Below are 12,631 nucleotides of genomic sequence, written 5' to 3' on the forward strand. Positions count from 1 at the left end.
ATGTGAACCTCTGGAATTTCATCAAGGCCAAGTGCAAAGTTCTGCACCTGGGTCAGGGCAATCCCCAGTATCAAGACGGACGGGGGGATGAATGGATTGAGAGCAGCCCTGTGAAGAAGGACTTGGGGATACTGGTCTGTGAGCAAATGGACATGAGCTGGCAATGTGTGCTTGAAAAGCCAATCATACCCTGGGTGTCATCAAAAGAAGTGTTGAAGAAGGGGATTATCCCTCTCTACAGTGATCCCATGCTACTTCACCTGGAAGACGATGTGCAGTTCTTCCGCAGCACAAGAAAGACAGGGACCTGTAGAAGAGGGTCAAGAGCAGGATCACCAAAAATCACCTATGAAGAAAGGCTGAGAGTTGGGGTTATTCAGCCTGGAAACAAAAACCTCAGAAGAAATCTTCCTGTGGCCTTTCCATACCTAACGAAGGCTTAAAAGGAAGGAAGAGAGACATTTTACCAGGATCAGTAATGCCAGGACAAGGGACAATGGTTTTAAACTGAATGAGAGAAGATTTGTATTGTATATAAGGAAGAAATGTTTCACAGTGAGGGAAGTGAGGCACTGGAAAAGGTTGCTCCGAGAAGCTGTGGGTGTCCCATCACTGGAAGTGACAAAGGAGAGGTTGGGCGGAGCTTTGAGCATCCTGATCTTGTGGAAGACTTCCCTGAAAAGAAGGGGTTGGACTAGATGATCTTTCAAGGTCCCTTCAAACTCAAACCATTCTGGGACACTATGAGAGCAGATGTGGCCACACCAGTGCTGAGTCAAGGGGGATGATAACTGCCCTTCTCTGGGTGGCCACAGTCCTTCTAACACCACCCCATATGCAGCTGGCCTTAATGGTGCTGAGCCTTTACCAGAGGCTCATATGGCATCCCTCAAAATGCCCAGGCCCCTCTCCTCAGACTCACTCCTCATCTGGTCCTCTCCCACTTTGCCCCTTCTCCTTGAAAAACTTGAAGAAGTTTCCGTTGGCCACGTCCCCAGGTGTCTCAAGGTCCCTGTGCACTGAAGCTCCAGCACATCAGTATTTAAGGTTCATTATTTATGGTTCATCCTGAGTCCTGGTTCCTCTCCCAACTTGAGTAGCGGTAGGACAGCAGAGGTAAGAAAAGGGGTTCCTGGTGTAATCAAGTCATGTCAAAGGTGGAAAGTGTCACTGGCACCATCTCAGAAACACCATGGGAAGGACAAAGAAAGGAAGCAGTGAAAAGGACTTGGCTGTTTGTATTGGAGGGGATGAGGATGGTCCAAGAGAAGAACTCGAGGCGGGGAAAAGAGTGGAAAAGGGAATGAAAGGTGAAGCAATGGATAGGATGAGGGCTGTGAGGGGGTGCCTGTGGGGCAGCCCTGCATCTGAGCAACACTGCCTGCAGCCGGACAAGGAAGCGGCCGTTGATCTGACTGTACTGGCATCTCATTCACTTCCATGGTCACAGGGAACCCAAGCGCTTCCCCCACCATCATCAAGGGGAGAGAGAGAGGGGAAGAAATCAGCATTGTTCAGCATTTAGGCACCTCAGGAGGTCTCTGCTTGTAGCTGCTGCGCACAACAGGATGAGCTATGGGAGCAGACCAGGTTGCTAAGGAATTTATCCAGAAAGGAATTAAAAATATTGAAGGATGAAGGCAGTACTGCCCCTCTGGGCAACCTGCTGCAATGTTTGTCTGCCCTGATGGGGAAAAAGGTTTGTTTTTCTTTTGCAAAAGCACAGCTCCTCCCAGCACCTCGACTGCCGGTGCTGCGCTGGATGTTCAAAGGAATGGTCCCCACCACACATCATGCAACTGATGCCACATGGAGTAAGTGGATTGCACTGGTCACACAGCGAACTTGAATGGGAAACCCCAGTCGCCCAGGAATTCTGGAAGTGATCATGGACTGGCCAGAAGGCAAGATTTCGGAATGTCACCAGGGGAGGAGGTGACGCGTGCAGAAGAGGCCCCACCATATAATAAACTGCCAGAGAATGAGAAGAAAGATGCCCTGTTCACTGATGGGTCCTGCCGTATTGTGGGAAAGCATGGAAGTGGAAGGCTGCTGTGTGGAGTCCTACACAACAAGTTGCAGAGGCCAGTGAAGGGCAAGGTGAATCGAGGCAGTTTGCAGAGGTGAAAGCCATTCAGCTGGCTTTGGCCATTGCCGAGCGAGAAAAATGGCCAGTACTTTATCTCTACACTGACTCATGGATGGTGGCAAATGCTCTGTGGGGGTGGCTACAGCAGCGGAAGCAGGGCAACTGGCAGCACAGAGGCAAACCCATCTGGGCTACTCAACTATGGCAAGATATTGCTGCCCGGATAGAGAATCTGGTTGTGAAAGTACGCCACGTAGATGCCCATGTACCGAAGAATGGGGCCACGGAGGAACATCAGAACAAGCAGCAGGTGGATCGGGCTGCTAGGATTGATGTGGCTCAGGTGGATCTGGACTGGCAACATAGGGGTGAACTATTCGTAGCTCGGTGGGCCCATGACTCCTCAGGCCATCAAGGAAGAGATGCGACATATAGATGGGCTCGTGACCGAGGGGAGGACTTGACCATGGACACCATTGCACAGGTCATCCATGAATGTGAGACATGTGCTGCAATCAAGCAAGCCAAGCGTTTGAAGCCTCTTTGGTGTGGAGGGCGATGCCTGAAATACAAATGTGGGGAGGCCTGGCAGATGCATTATATCACACTGCCACAAACCCGTCAAGGCAAGCGCTATGTGCTCACGCTGGAAACATACCCTGTGCCCCATGCCACTGCCCGGAACACTATCCTGGGCCTTGAAAAACAAGTCCTGTGGCGACATGGTACCCCAGAGAGAATTGAGTCGGACAACGGGACTCATTTCCGAAACAGCCTCATGGACACCTGGGCCAAAGAGCATGGCATTGAGTGGGTGTATCACATCCCCTATCACGCACCAGCCTCTGGGAAGATGGAACGATACAATGGGCTGTTAAAAACTACACTGAGAGCAATGGGTGGTGGGACTTTAAAACATTGGGATGCACATTTAGCAAAGGCTACCTGGCTAGTTAACCCCAGCGGATCTACCAATGGAGCTGGCCCTGCCCATTCAATTGTAGAAGGGGATGAAGTCCCCATAGTGCACATGAAGAATATGCCAGGGAAGACAGTCAGGGTCAGTCCTGCCTCAGGCAAAGGCAAACCCATCCGTGGGATTGCTTTTGCCCAAGGGCCTGGGTGCACTTGGTGGGTGATGGAGAAGGATGGGGAGCTCCGATGTGTACCTCATGGGGATCTGATTTTGGGTGAGAATAGCCAATGAATCAAATTGTGTGTTGTTAATTGCTAAGTAACACTGTCACTGTATGTCCTCATTACTATAATTGCTATCAGCTGTACTAGGAGTAAGGCACAGGGGTGATGGGATCAGAACTGACCTCAGCAGCTGGTACCCAGCAACTGTCCTCAAGATCTACATCTTCAGCCCATGGACTGTGTGCATGAGTGACACTGAGTGCACCAGTCACAAGCTCCGACAATACAGCATGCAAGAGGCCAGCACCACCCAGCATCTCACCTGCCCTGAGAGACTGTTCTAACAGATGGAGCCCAGAGCCATGGATGAAATGAACTCAAGGGACACTTTGGAGGGATGGCCCATAGACTAAGGGCACTATATCTGCATGAATATATATACGTATGTATATACATGACAGGGGAAAGTGGTGGCAATTCATTGGAACCTGTAAGATGTGGGCATGGCATAGATGGTCTGGAATAAGGGGTGGATAATGTCCTGGTTGCGGTGGGGACAGGGTTACTTCTCCCCAGGACACAGGTAGTCCATGCCATGTGAGCCATGCCCACCCTGAGCTGCCGGGGGAGGGGGCAGGACATCTCTGCTTGGAGTGGGCTGGGGCGTCCCGGGTCCAATCGGGGAGCGGCGGGGAGCGGCGGTTCCGTAATCGTGTTTGTACATTCCTCTGCCCGTGTGATTGTTGTTGTTTTCTTGTTCCCTTTGCTGTTCTGTGAAACTGCCTTTGTCTCAACCCAAGAGTCTTGCCTTTTTTCTTCCGATTCTTCCCATATTGGGAAGGCCCGAGCGAGCGGCACGTAGTTCTTCGTTGCCCTCTGAGGCTAAAGCACGAGAGTGGGCTGTTGGAGTTGCTCATGAACTTCTTGGAAAAAGGGACAAATTAGGAAGAGTGGAGCATTCCTGGTGTGCAGAATGGCTAGGTCCCAAAGAGCAGCTGTCTGCGTGGCACAGAGATGAAGAAACATTCTGGTGTTGGGAGGAGAGGGAGAAGTGGCTACGTGGCCCTGCTCGCCCCATCACCCCCATGGGGCTGGTCCCACCACATCGAGTCCCAGCATTAGGTTGTTCTTGTCTGCTTCCACCTTCGCCATGAGGGCGTCCACTCGGCGGTGGGACGGGTGACAATGGACAATGCAGCGTCCCCGTTGGTAGGTGGCTGTGGGGGGCGGGGCGTCGCCTAGCAACAGGGGTCGCTGCCTTGTCCTTTGTCACCCGTCCCGCTGGTGCGACCACTCTGCTGCGAGGAGCCAGCAAAGGAGGAGGAGGAAGAAGAGGAGGAAGAGGAGGAAGAGGAAGGCTTCAAGTTCCCATCCCTTCCAGCCATCCCGAGCCCCCCCCTCAGGCAGAAAGGTTCCCATCCCCCTCAGGTGCCTCCATGGCTTTGGGCAGGGCAGCAGCCATGGCCCAGCTCAGCCTGTACCAGCTGCTGGACGAGGCCATCGGGACGCCCGAGCTGGGGGCAGTCAACTTCATGGCGTTGCGCAGCCTGCTGCTTGCCATGCTCGGGCACCTGGGCCTGCGGGACCTGCCTGCCCAGAAGCAGGGGGACAGCCTGACCCTGCTCTGGGAGGGGGACCAGCCCGCAGAGGCAGCCCCTGTGCTGGAGAAGGAGGGCGACAGGGCCCAGGACAGGGGGCAGCAGCCCCAGGAACCGGGGCAGTGGCTGCCTGGGAAGGACTTGCTCCAGGAGAGCACGAGCAGCCCCCAGCTGGCCTCCGTGGCCACCGACGTGGGCTGGATGAAGGACAAGATCAAAGCCAACGAGAGCGGCATCTCCAAGGTAGAGGCTCTTGCCCATCCCCTGGCTGCTCCCCTGCACGACACCCCATCCTCCGGCGTCCAGCCGCCGTTGTGCTGCCCTTAGACCAAGGGCTGGTATAAGCCTGAGCTGAGGGTGGCACGTGGGGCTTCAGTGAAGGAAAGGGGTGAAGTCTTGGGGAGGAAAAGCTGTGGCTGAAATGCTGCTCCGCTTGCTCTGGGTCTTCCCCACGTTGCCGTCAGCCGGTCCTGGTGGGGCCAATACCCAGCGAGTCCCTGGTGCCCTTGGCTCCCTTGGATGAAGGCTCGGCACCCTGGAGGTCCGGCCCCACCACCCTCTCCAGCCCTCTCTTCCCCACTCCTGACCTTCAGCCAGTGCCACACACACTCCTGGGGCAGCTGAGAGGCTCCACCAGCACCTCATGGGCCTCATCTCCCACCGCTTGCCCACGGGCTGAAGCCGGCACTGGTGGGGACCGGAGAGGGGCCTCACCCTGCATGGTGCTGAGCCACTGGTGACCATGCATCGCCAGAGCATGCCCTGTGGGGAGAACTAAGCTCGGGCTGAAGGAAAGAGCCACCGTCAGCAGTGCCGGGCCAGGTCCTGCCAGGGCTGGGACACCGCGGGAGATGGCGGCAGGGAGGGTTCCCCGCGCAGCTGGAGATGATGGTGGCCACTTGGTTATCAGTGGCTGCTGCTGCCCTGGCCAGGCTGTGCTCGAGGGGGCTGCAGCGGCTCTTTGCCCTTTGGATGGGCTGCAGGGATCTCATGGGGAGCTTGGCAGGGGCAGCAGGGCTGGGGGCGTCCCTGCTGAGCCGGGCCGTGCAATGGGCCCCCCCGGGGCAGGGGTGGGGGTCTCTGGGGAGCTGCTGCCCCATCTCAGCTCTTGAAGATGTGATGGATGGGACATGCTGCCCGCGCTGCCCTGCCAGCCTGGCACTGCCCCCCGGCTCTGGGCAGGCCACAGCGGCGGCAATGGTCCTGGTCCCCAGGGACCCTCTCCTGGGGCTCACCCCCACCACCCCTTTCTGCCAGGCCACAGCTCTCTCCGAGGAGCTCCTCCAGGAGATGGGCGCAATGAAGGAGGCGCAGTCCCGCCTGGAAGAGGAGCTCCGGGCCATGCAGGAGGCACTCGGCTTGGTGAGCTGCCGCCAGTGCCCCGAGAGGGAGCTGGGCCCTCTCCCCCTCCCTGCCCCTCTCCCCATCACCACCCCAGCCCCTGCCCCGCGGCCATCAGCCCTCCCTGTCCCCCAGCAGGAAGGGCACCAGGAGGGCAGAGTGAGAAGGATGTCCCAAGGAGGGCAGCAGGGCAGCTCAGCCACCCCCACCCACAGCTCCCCACCCTCTGCCCGCCAGCACGGCCCCAGGGAGGGTACAAACGGGCACCGCTGCCTGCAGCTCAGGCTGGGGCTAGAAGGAACTGTGGCCATCACCCAAAGGGATGCTCAGGCGCTTTGGAACCAAAGAGCCATCAAAAAAGACACCTGGGGGCTGGGAAGGAGGGAGAGAAAGCTCTGCCCCGGGCAACACAGCCACAGCCCCCGGGCACAGCCCTTCCCAGCGCCCCTCTCTCTTGTGCTCAAGGCAATGTGGGGATGCTCCTTTGAAATGCGCTCCCACAGCCAGACTGGTGTCCCTGTCCTCTCCCTGCTCCAGGGGAAACTCCAGGACGCCGCCAGCCAGCTGCCAGGCCCCCCTCACAAGAAGTGTCGTGGTGAAGTATGGCCGCGGGGGGTCCTGGATCCTGCACGGAGACAGGAGGTAGCTGTGTCCCCAGCTCCGCTGGGGGGACCATCCCTCCTGTTCTGGGGCATGGTCCATGGGTGGTGGGTGCTGGGCAGTGATGCTGGGGGGTCCTGTCCCCGAGGGGGCCGCCCCTGCCAGCTACGTGGCCGGGCTGAGCCCTTGATGCCTTCCTTCCCCAGAAAAGCCTGAAGGAAATGCGGAGCCTCAGCCCAGTCCCGGAGGAGGTGCGCAGCATGGTGGGCTGGGAGGTGCTGGGGGGTGGCTCGCCTGGTGGGCAGCGAAGCAGAAGAGGGAGGAGGAGGGGGCAGATGCCAGCATTTGGCACTGTGAGATGGTTTCCAAGTCCCGCCGGGGGCTGCTGCTCCTGAAACACCAGCGCAGCCCCTTGGGCTGGGAAGCGGGGCTGGGCAGCAGGCCTGGAGCACCGAATGCCCTTGCTGGAGAGCAAAAGGCCTCGCTGCCGTGGCCCGGGGAGTCAGGGAGGGTTTGCCGCTCCCCAGGCTCGACTGCTCAGACGCTGCCGGCCCAGAGGCCAGCAAAGCACTAAGGGGGCTGGGGAGGTTGCGGGAGGCTGTGGCCGTGGGCCCCGGGGCTCTGTGCGGGGGGTGCAGCCTTTGCCTTGGGGCTCTCGTGGTGTCCTTGGGTTTGGCCCCGGGAGGCGGTGCCTTGGAGACAGGCAGTGGGGACATGGCGGGGGGGCCTGGGCTCTGTCCTTGCCGCTGCATGGCTGCCTGTAACCCTGCTCCCCTTGGCCTCTTCTTCCCAGGAGGGCAGTGGCAGCCTTTCTTCCCCCACCGAGTCCCCCCAGGCGGACGTGGACACCCAGCACGGGGCAAGCTCCGTGCCGCGGACGGAGGAACCAGGGCCACAGCCTGTGCCCAGCACAAGCAGGGGGGCTCCCGGGACACAGCCTGGCTCCGAGGAGACGCAAGCAGGGACACACAGAGCACCAGTGAGCCCTGAGAAGGCGGCAGGCGCTCCTTCAGATGGCAAGAGCATTTCTGATGCCAGCGCCACAGCCCCCAGGATGCAGCCAGGGTCCCCTGGCGCTCAGAGCACCACACAGGGGATGGAGCCAGGATCCCCCAGCACCCAAATCACCACCCCGGGCATGCAGCCAGCATTCCCTGGCATCAAGACCACGAGCCCAGGAGAGAAGCCAGGGTCCCCTGGCGCCCAGAGCACCAGCCCAGGGATGCAGCCAGGACCCTCCAGCACCCAAATCACCACCTCGGGCATGCAGGCAGCATTTCCTGGCATCAAGACCACCAGCCCAGGAAAGCAGCCAGGGTCCCCCGGCACTCAGAGCACCACCCCAGGGATGCAGCCAGGACCTTCCAGCACCCAAATCACCACCCCAGGGATGCAGCCAGCATTCCCTGGCATCAAGGCCACCAGCCCTGGAAAGCAGCCAGGGTCCCCTGGCGCCCAGAGCACCAGGCCAGGGACGCAGCCAGGACCCTCCAGCACCCAAATCACCACCCCAGGGATGCAGCCAGGACCCTCCAGCACCCAAATCACCACTCCAGGGATGCAGGCAGCATTCCCTGGCATCAAGACCACCAGCCCAGGAGAGAAGCCAGGGTCCCCTGGTGCCCAGAACACCACCCCAGGGGTGCAGCTACGATCCCTCGGCATGTCCCATTTCCAAGAGCCAGCAATGCCCTGGGGGTCCTCAGTCTTCAGCAGTGCCTCTGGCATTGGCATGGAGACAGTGGAGACTCTCCGCCAGTCTGGGCAGCTTGGCCACCCAAAGGAGCAGGTGGCCCACCTGGAAGCCACCAAGTCAGACCACGCCGAGCGTGAGCAGATGCACCTGCCCTTCCCGGAGGGAGGTAGGAACCCTGAGGGGGCTGGTGGGGGGTGTTTAGCGTGGGAACACCCTGGGCTGGCGGCTCATCGTGCTCAGAGCCTGGCCCCAAGGGCGAGACCCCCTCACTGACAGCATGTCCCCTTGGACCATGTCCCTCTAGATGACAACAGCACCGCCCTCCGGGGTCAGGTGTCCTCCCTGCAGAGCCTCCTCGCCAGCGAGCTGCAGGAGGTGAAGGAGAAGGTGAGCCGGTGGCAGTGCCCGAGGGGGCTGCAGGGATGCCAAGGGGGATTTGGAGAGGGAGGGGGCAGCCAAAGGGCCCCTCCGCCCCCCGCAAAGGGACAGCATGGGGTGCCATGCCCTGACTCTGCCACCACCGCTGTTCCCAGATCAGGCAGCTGGAGGATGCCCTTGGAAAGTCGTGGGTGGCTGGAGCGGACTGGAGAGCAGATGGCAGCGACCAGATCGCCCTGCAACTGGGGTAAAAGGACGGGAGAGGGTTTGCTACCCCATGGGGCTGCAAGGGAGCCCAGTGGCTGGGAGCATCCCAGTTTGCAGGGCGAGGGACACCCCCCTGAGTGGCCCTGATGAGGCTAAGCCTGCCTGTGCACCCATCTTGCTGGCCAGGTCCATGCTGCAGGAGACAAAGCGAGAGCTGTTGGAGCTGAAGGACCTGGGACTGCAGGAGTTAAAGCGAGAGGTGCTGGAGCTGAAGGAGCTGGGACTGCAGGAGTTAAAGCGAGAGGTGCTGGAGCTGAAGGACCTGGGACTGCAGGAGACAAAGCCAGAGGTGCTGGAGCTGAAGGACCTGGGACTGCAGGAGTTAAAGCGAGATGTGCTGGAGCTGAAGGAGCTGGGACTGCAGGAGTTAAAGCGAGAGGTGCTGGAGCTGAAGGACCTGGGACTGCAGGAGTTAAAGCGAGAGGTGCTGGAGCTGAAGGAGCTGGGACTGCAGGAGATAAAGCAAGAGGTGTTGGAGCTGAAGGAGCTGGGACTGCAGGAGTTAAAGCAAGAGGTGCTGGAGATGAAGGAGCTGGAATTCCAGAAGATAAAGCGTGAGCTGAAGGAGCTGGGAGAACACCAGGACATGACCGAGGCCACGCTGAAGCAGCTGGTGACAGAGGTGGCCCAGCTGATGCAGGCTCAGGTGAGGTCTAGGGGGAGTGCTCCCACTGCCCGCCGGCTGGGTGGATTCCCGGCCACGGCCCCTGGCCGGCTGCAGGCATCGAGCCTCCACAGCACCTTGGCTTGTTGGCTGCATCCATTCCATCTCAGAGCCGATCCCTTCTCCCCTTCCTGCAGCAGGACAAGCTGAAGGCGATGGAGAGCGCAGGGCAGGAGCAGGCAGAGGCGCAGGCAGCATGCCCTGCCTGCAGTGGGGACACCGGAGCGCAGGTGGGGCAGCTCCTGCAGCGCTACGAGAAGCTCCAGGAGGTGGTGGACTCCCTAATGTCCCGGTGGGCGGTGGGCAAGGTGCCGAGGCAGCTGCCGAGGCAGAGCCAGGTAGGGAGATGGCGGCATGGGGGGCTTGGGAGGGGGCTGCCGGGACTCCCCTGGCTGGTCGTGCTGTGCTGTAACATGGGGGAGCCCCTCGCTGCTCCCCACATTGCCTTGTACACGTCAGCAGCACGGAAGGAAATGAAAGCCTCGGTGCAGATGTCCTGCTGGCACCGAGAGCCTTTGGCCACCGGCCAAGTAACCTGGCTCTGTCCCCACGGGGCAGCCAGTCCCCCCTTGCACAGCACCGCCCTGTCATCTTCCTCCCTGCAGCAGGATGAGGAGGTGCTGAAGCGCGTCCAGGCCACCCTTGTGCAGGTGCAAGGCAGCTACGAAAAGCTCAGCTCCGTCGTGGGGAACCTCCTGCATGACAGTCAGCGGCAGCAGCAAGATACCAAGGTGGGTGGCTGAAAGCCCCACGGGGTCAGAGCATCCTCCAGGCAGAGCCTGGGCACCACCAGGGATTTGTCCCTTTCCCGCAGGTTTTTAAGGGGCGTGGGAGATGGATGGGGGGCGCTGAGCTGGCCGGGAGGCAGCTCCGACGCTGCCGTGGCATCATGGGGTGCTTTCTGTGTTGGCAGGCTCTGTTCCAGTCCCTGGAGAAGCTGGTGAAGGGCAAAGCGGACAAGAATGACCTGATGCTGGCACTCGATGTGGTATGGCCTGGAGGGTCCCCAGCACCTGCCGGGGGGAGGGAAGATTTCCAGACTGGCTGCGCGTCCCTCGCCAGGTCCCTCTGTCTCCCCACGGGTCCCTTTGGCTGCTGGCACCAACCCCATGGGGGTGATGGGGCAAGCAGGGCCACGTAGCCACTTCTCCCTCTCCTCCCAACACGAGCTGGCCCTGCCTAGGCTACCTTCGTCCTTTCCCCACCGCTCTCCTGCCCTTCCCTCTTGCTAGAAAGCAGACAAAACCAGCCTGGCTGGCAAAGTCAACCGCAGCGAGTTCGACACAAGGATGGAGCGGCTGACTGAGATGCTCGAGGAGGTGCTGAGCCGGCAGACGGGCCAGGAGAAGGTCCAGCAACAGCTTAGTGAAGAGGTGGCCTCCAAGGTGAGGGGTGTCTCGTCTCTGCCACGCAAAAGCTGCTCCTTCAGGGCTTGGCATCCCTCCGAGGATCCCTCTGCCAGCTGTCCCAGCCGGGGACCACCATGTCCCATCCCGGGGCAGCTGGCTGAGGGGGGGCACCTGTCCACAGCTGGGCCGCCAGGAGCTGGGGGCTCTGCAGAAGCAGCTGGAGGGGCACTGGGAGAGCAACCTCAAGCAGCTCCAGAAGGGCTCACAGGCAGGGGCTGATGATGCAGCTGGCATTAAGAAGTGAGTGCATTGGGGACGGCGGCGGCTTCAGGGACACCTCGCTGCTGCCTGCGAGCTGCCTGCCTGTGTCCCCCCCAGGAGCTCACCCAGCCCTTTTCTCCCCACTCCAGCCCGCTGCTGACCCATTTCCACTGCCTGTCCTGCGACCGGCCCCTCGACATGTCGGTGCCTGGCCCGTGAGTAGCACCTGGCGCTGTGGGCGGGACGGGGGGGCGATGGGTGCTGGCAGTGCCCCGCTGTGCCAGGCACAGGGGTTCGGGGCTCTGCCTGGGGGGTCTGACCCTGCCCAGCCCCCTCGCGGCCCTGACTGGCAGCAGGGGGACGCAGAGCCCTCCCCGGGGAGCAGGGGGTGCCGTGGGCTACAAGCCCATGGGTTTCAGGGCACTGCCCCGTCACCCATCTACGGCTCCTGCCCTCCCCAGGCACATCGTGACCATCCCATCCCTGCCGCCGCTGTCCCCCCGCCTCGCCGAGCACCCCCGTCCCATTCTCAAGCCAGAGCAGGAAGAGCAGCACGACCACAGGTAGGGGACACGGGGACCCATCCCCGTCCCACTGGGGTGCAGGGTGGCCTGGCCCCGGCGAGGGAGAGCTCTTCCCCAGGTCGGGGCGCAGGGGTCCAGGCGGACCTGGGCAGGGCAGGGGAGCAGAGCTGTGCTGCAGAGGGTCAGCTGTGCTTACCACGCCTCTGGGGGGTTTTACAGCCCCCCCTCGCTGCCCGTCTGGCCCAAGTCTCTGTCTCACGGGCGCTGAAGCCACGTGCGATGAGTTGTGTCTGGTCTCAGCCTGACCTCGGGCTTAGGGAGGTCAGGTTCCTTCTCCCAAACAAGTTGCTGAAATCAAGCGCTGCAGCCGGGACAGCCCAGATCCTGCCTCCTGCTGTCCTTGGCGTGGGGTGCAGGGACCTGCCACTGCCACGGCCAGCTCCCGGGGGTTGTGGGGAAAGAGCAGATCCAGCAGGACGGCCGGGGGGTCTCCTGCAGCAGGCGGAGGGGAGCTGGGAGGGACAGACCCCACCGGGGAGCAGCCCCTGGCCCCCTCCCTGCCATAGCAGGCTGAAGCACGGGCTGCCATGGTGCCGGGCACTGAGCATCCGCGTACCCCGTCCCACAGGCAGCCGCCAGCCGAGGTCAAGTACCCCACCGTGCCGCGGAGCTGCGGGGGCCGCCACACTCTCACCACCCCGCTGCAGCGCCGCCAGGGCCTCCA

The sequence above is a fragment of the Chroicocephalus ridibundus genome, unplaced genomic scaffold, assembly GCF_963924245.1.
Source record: "Chroicocephalus ridibundus unplaced genomic scaffold, bChrRid1.1 SCAFFOLD_26, whole genome shotgun sequence".
NCBI lineage: Eukaryota > Metazoa > Chordata > Aves > Charadriiformes > Laridae > Chroicocephalus > Chroicocephalus ridibundus.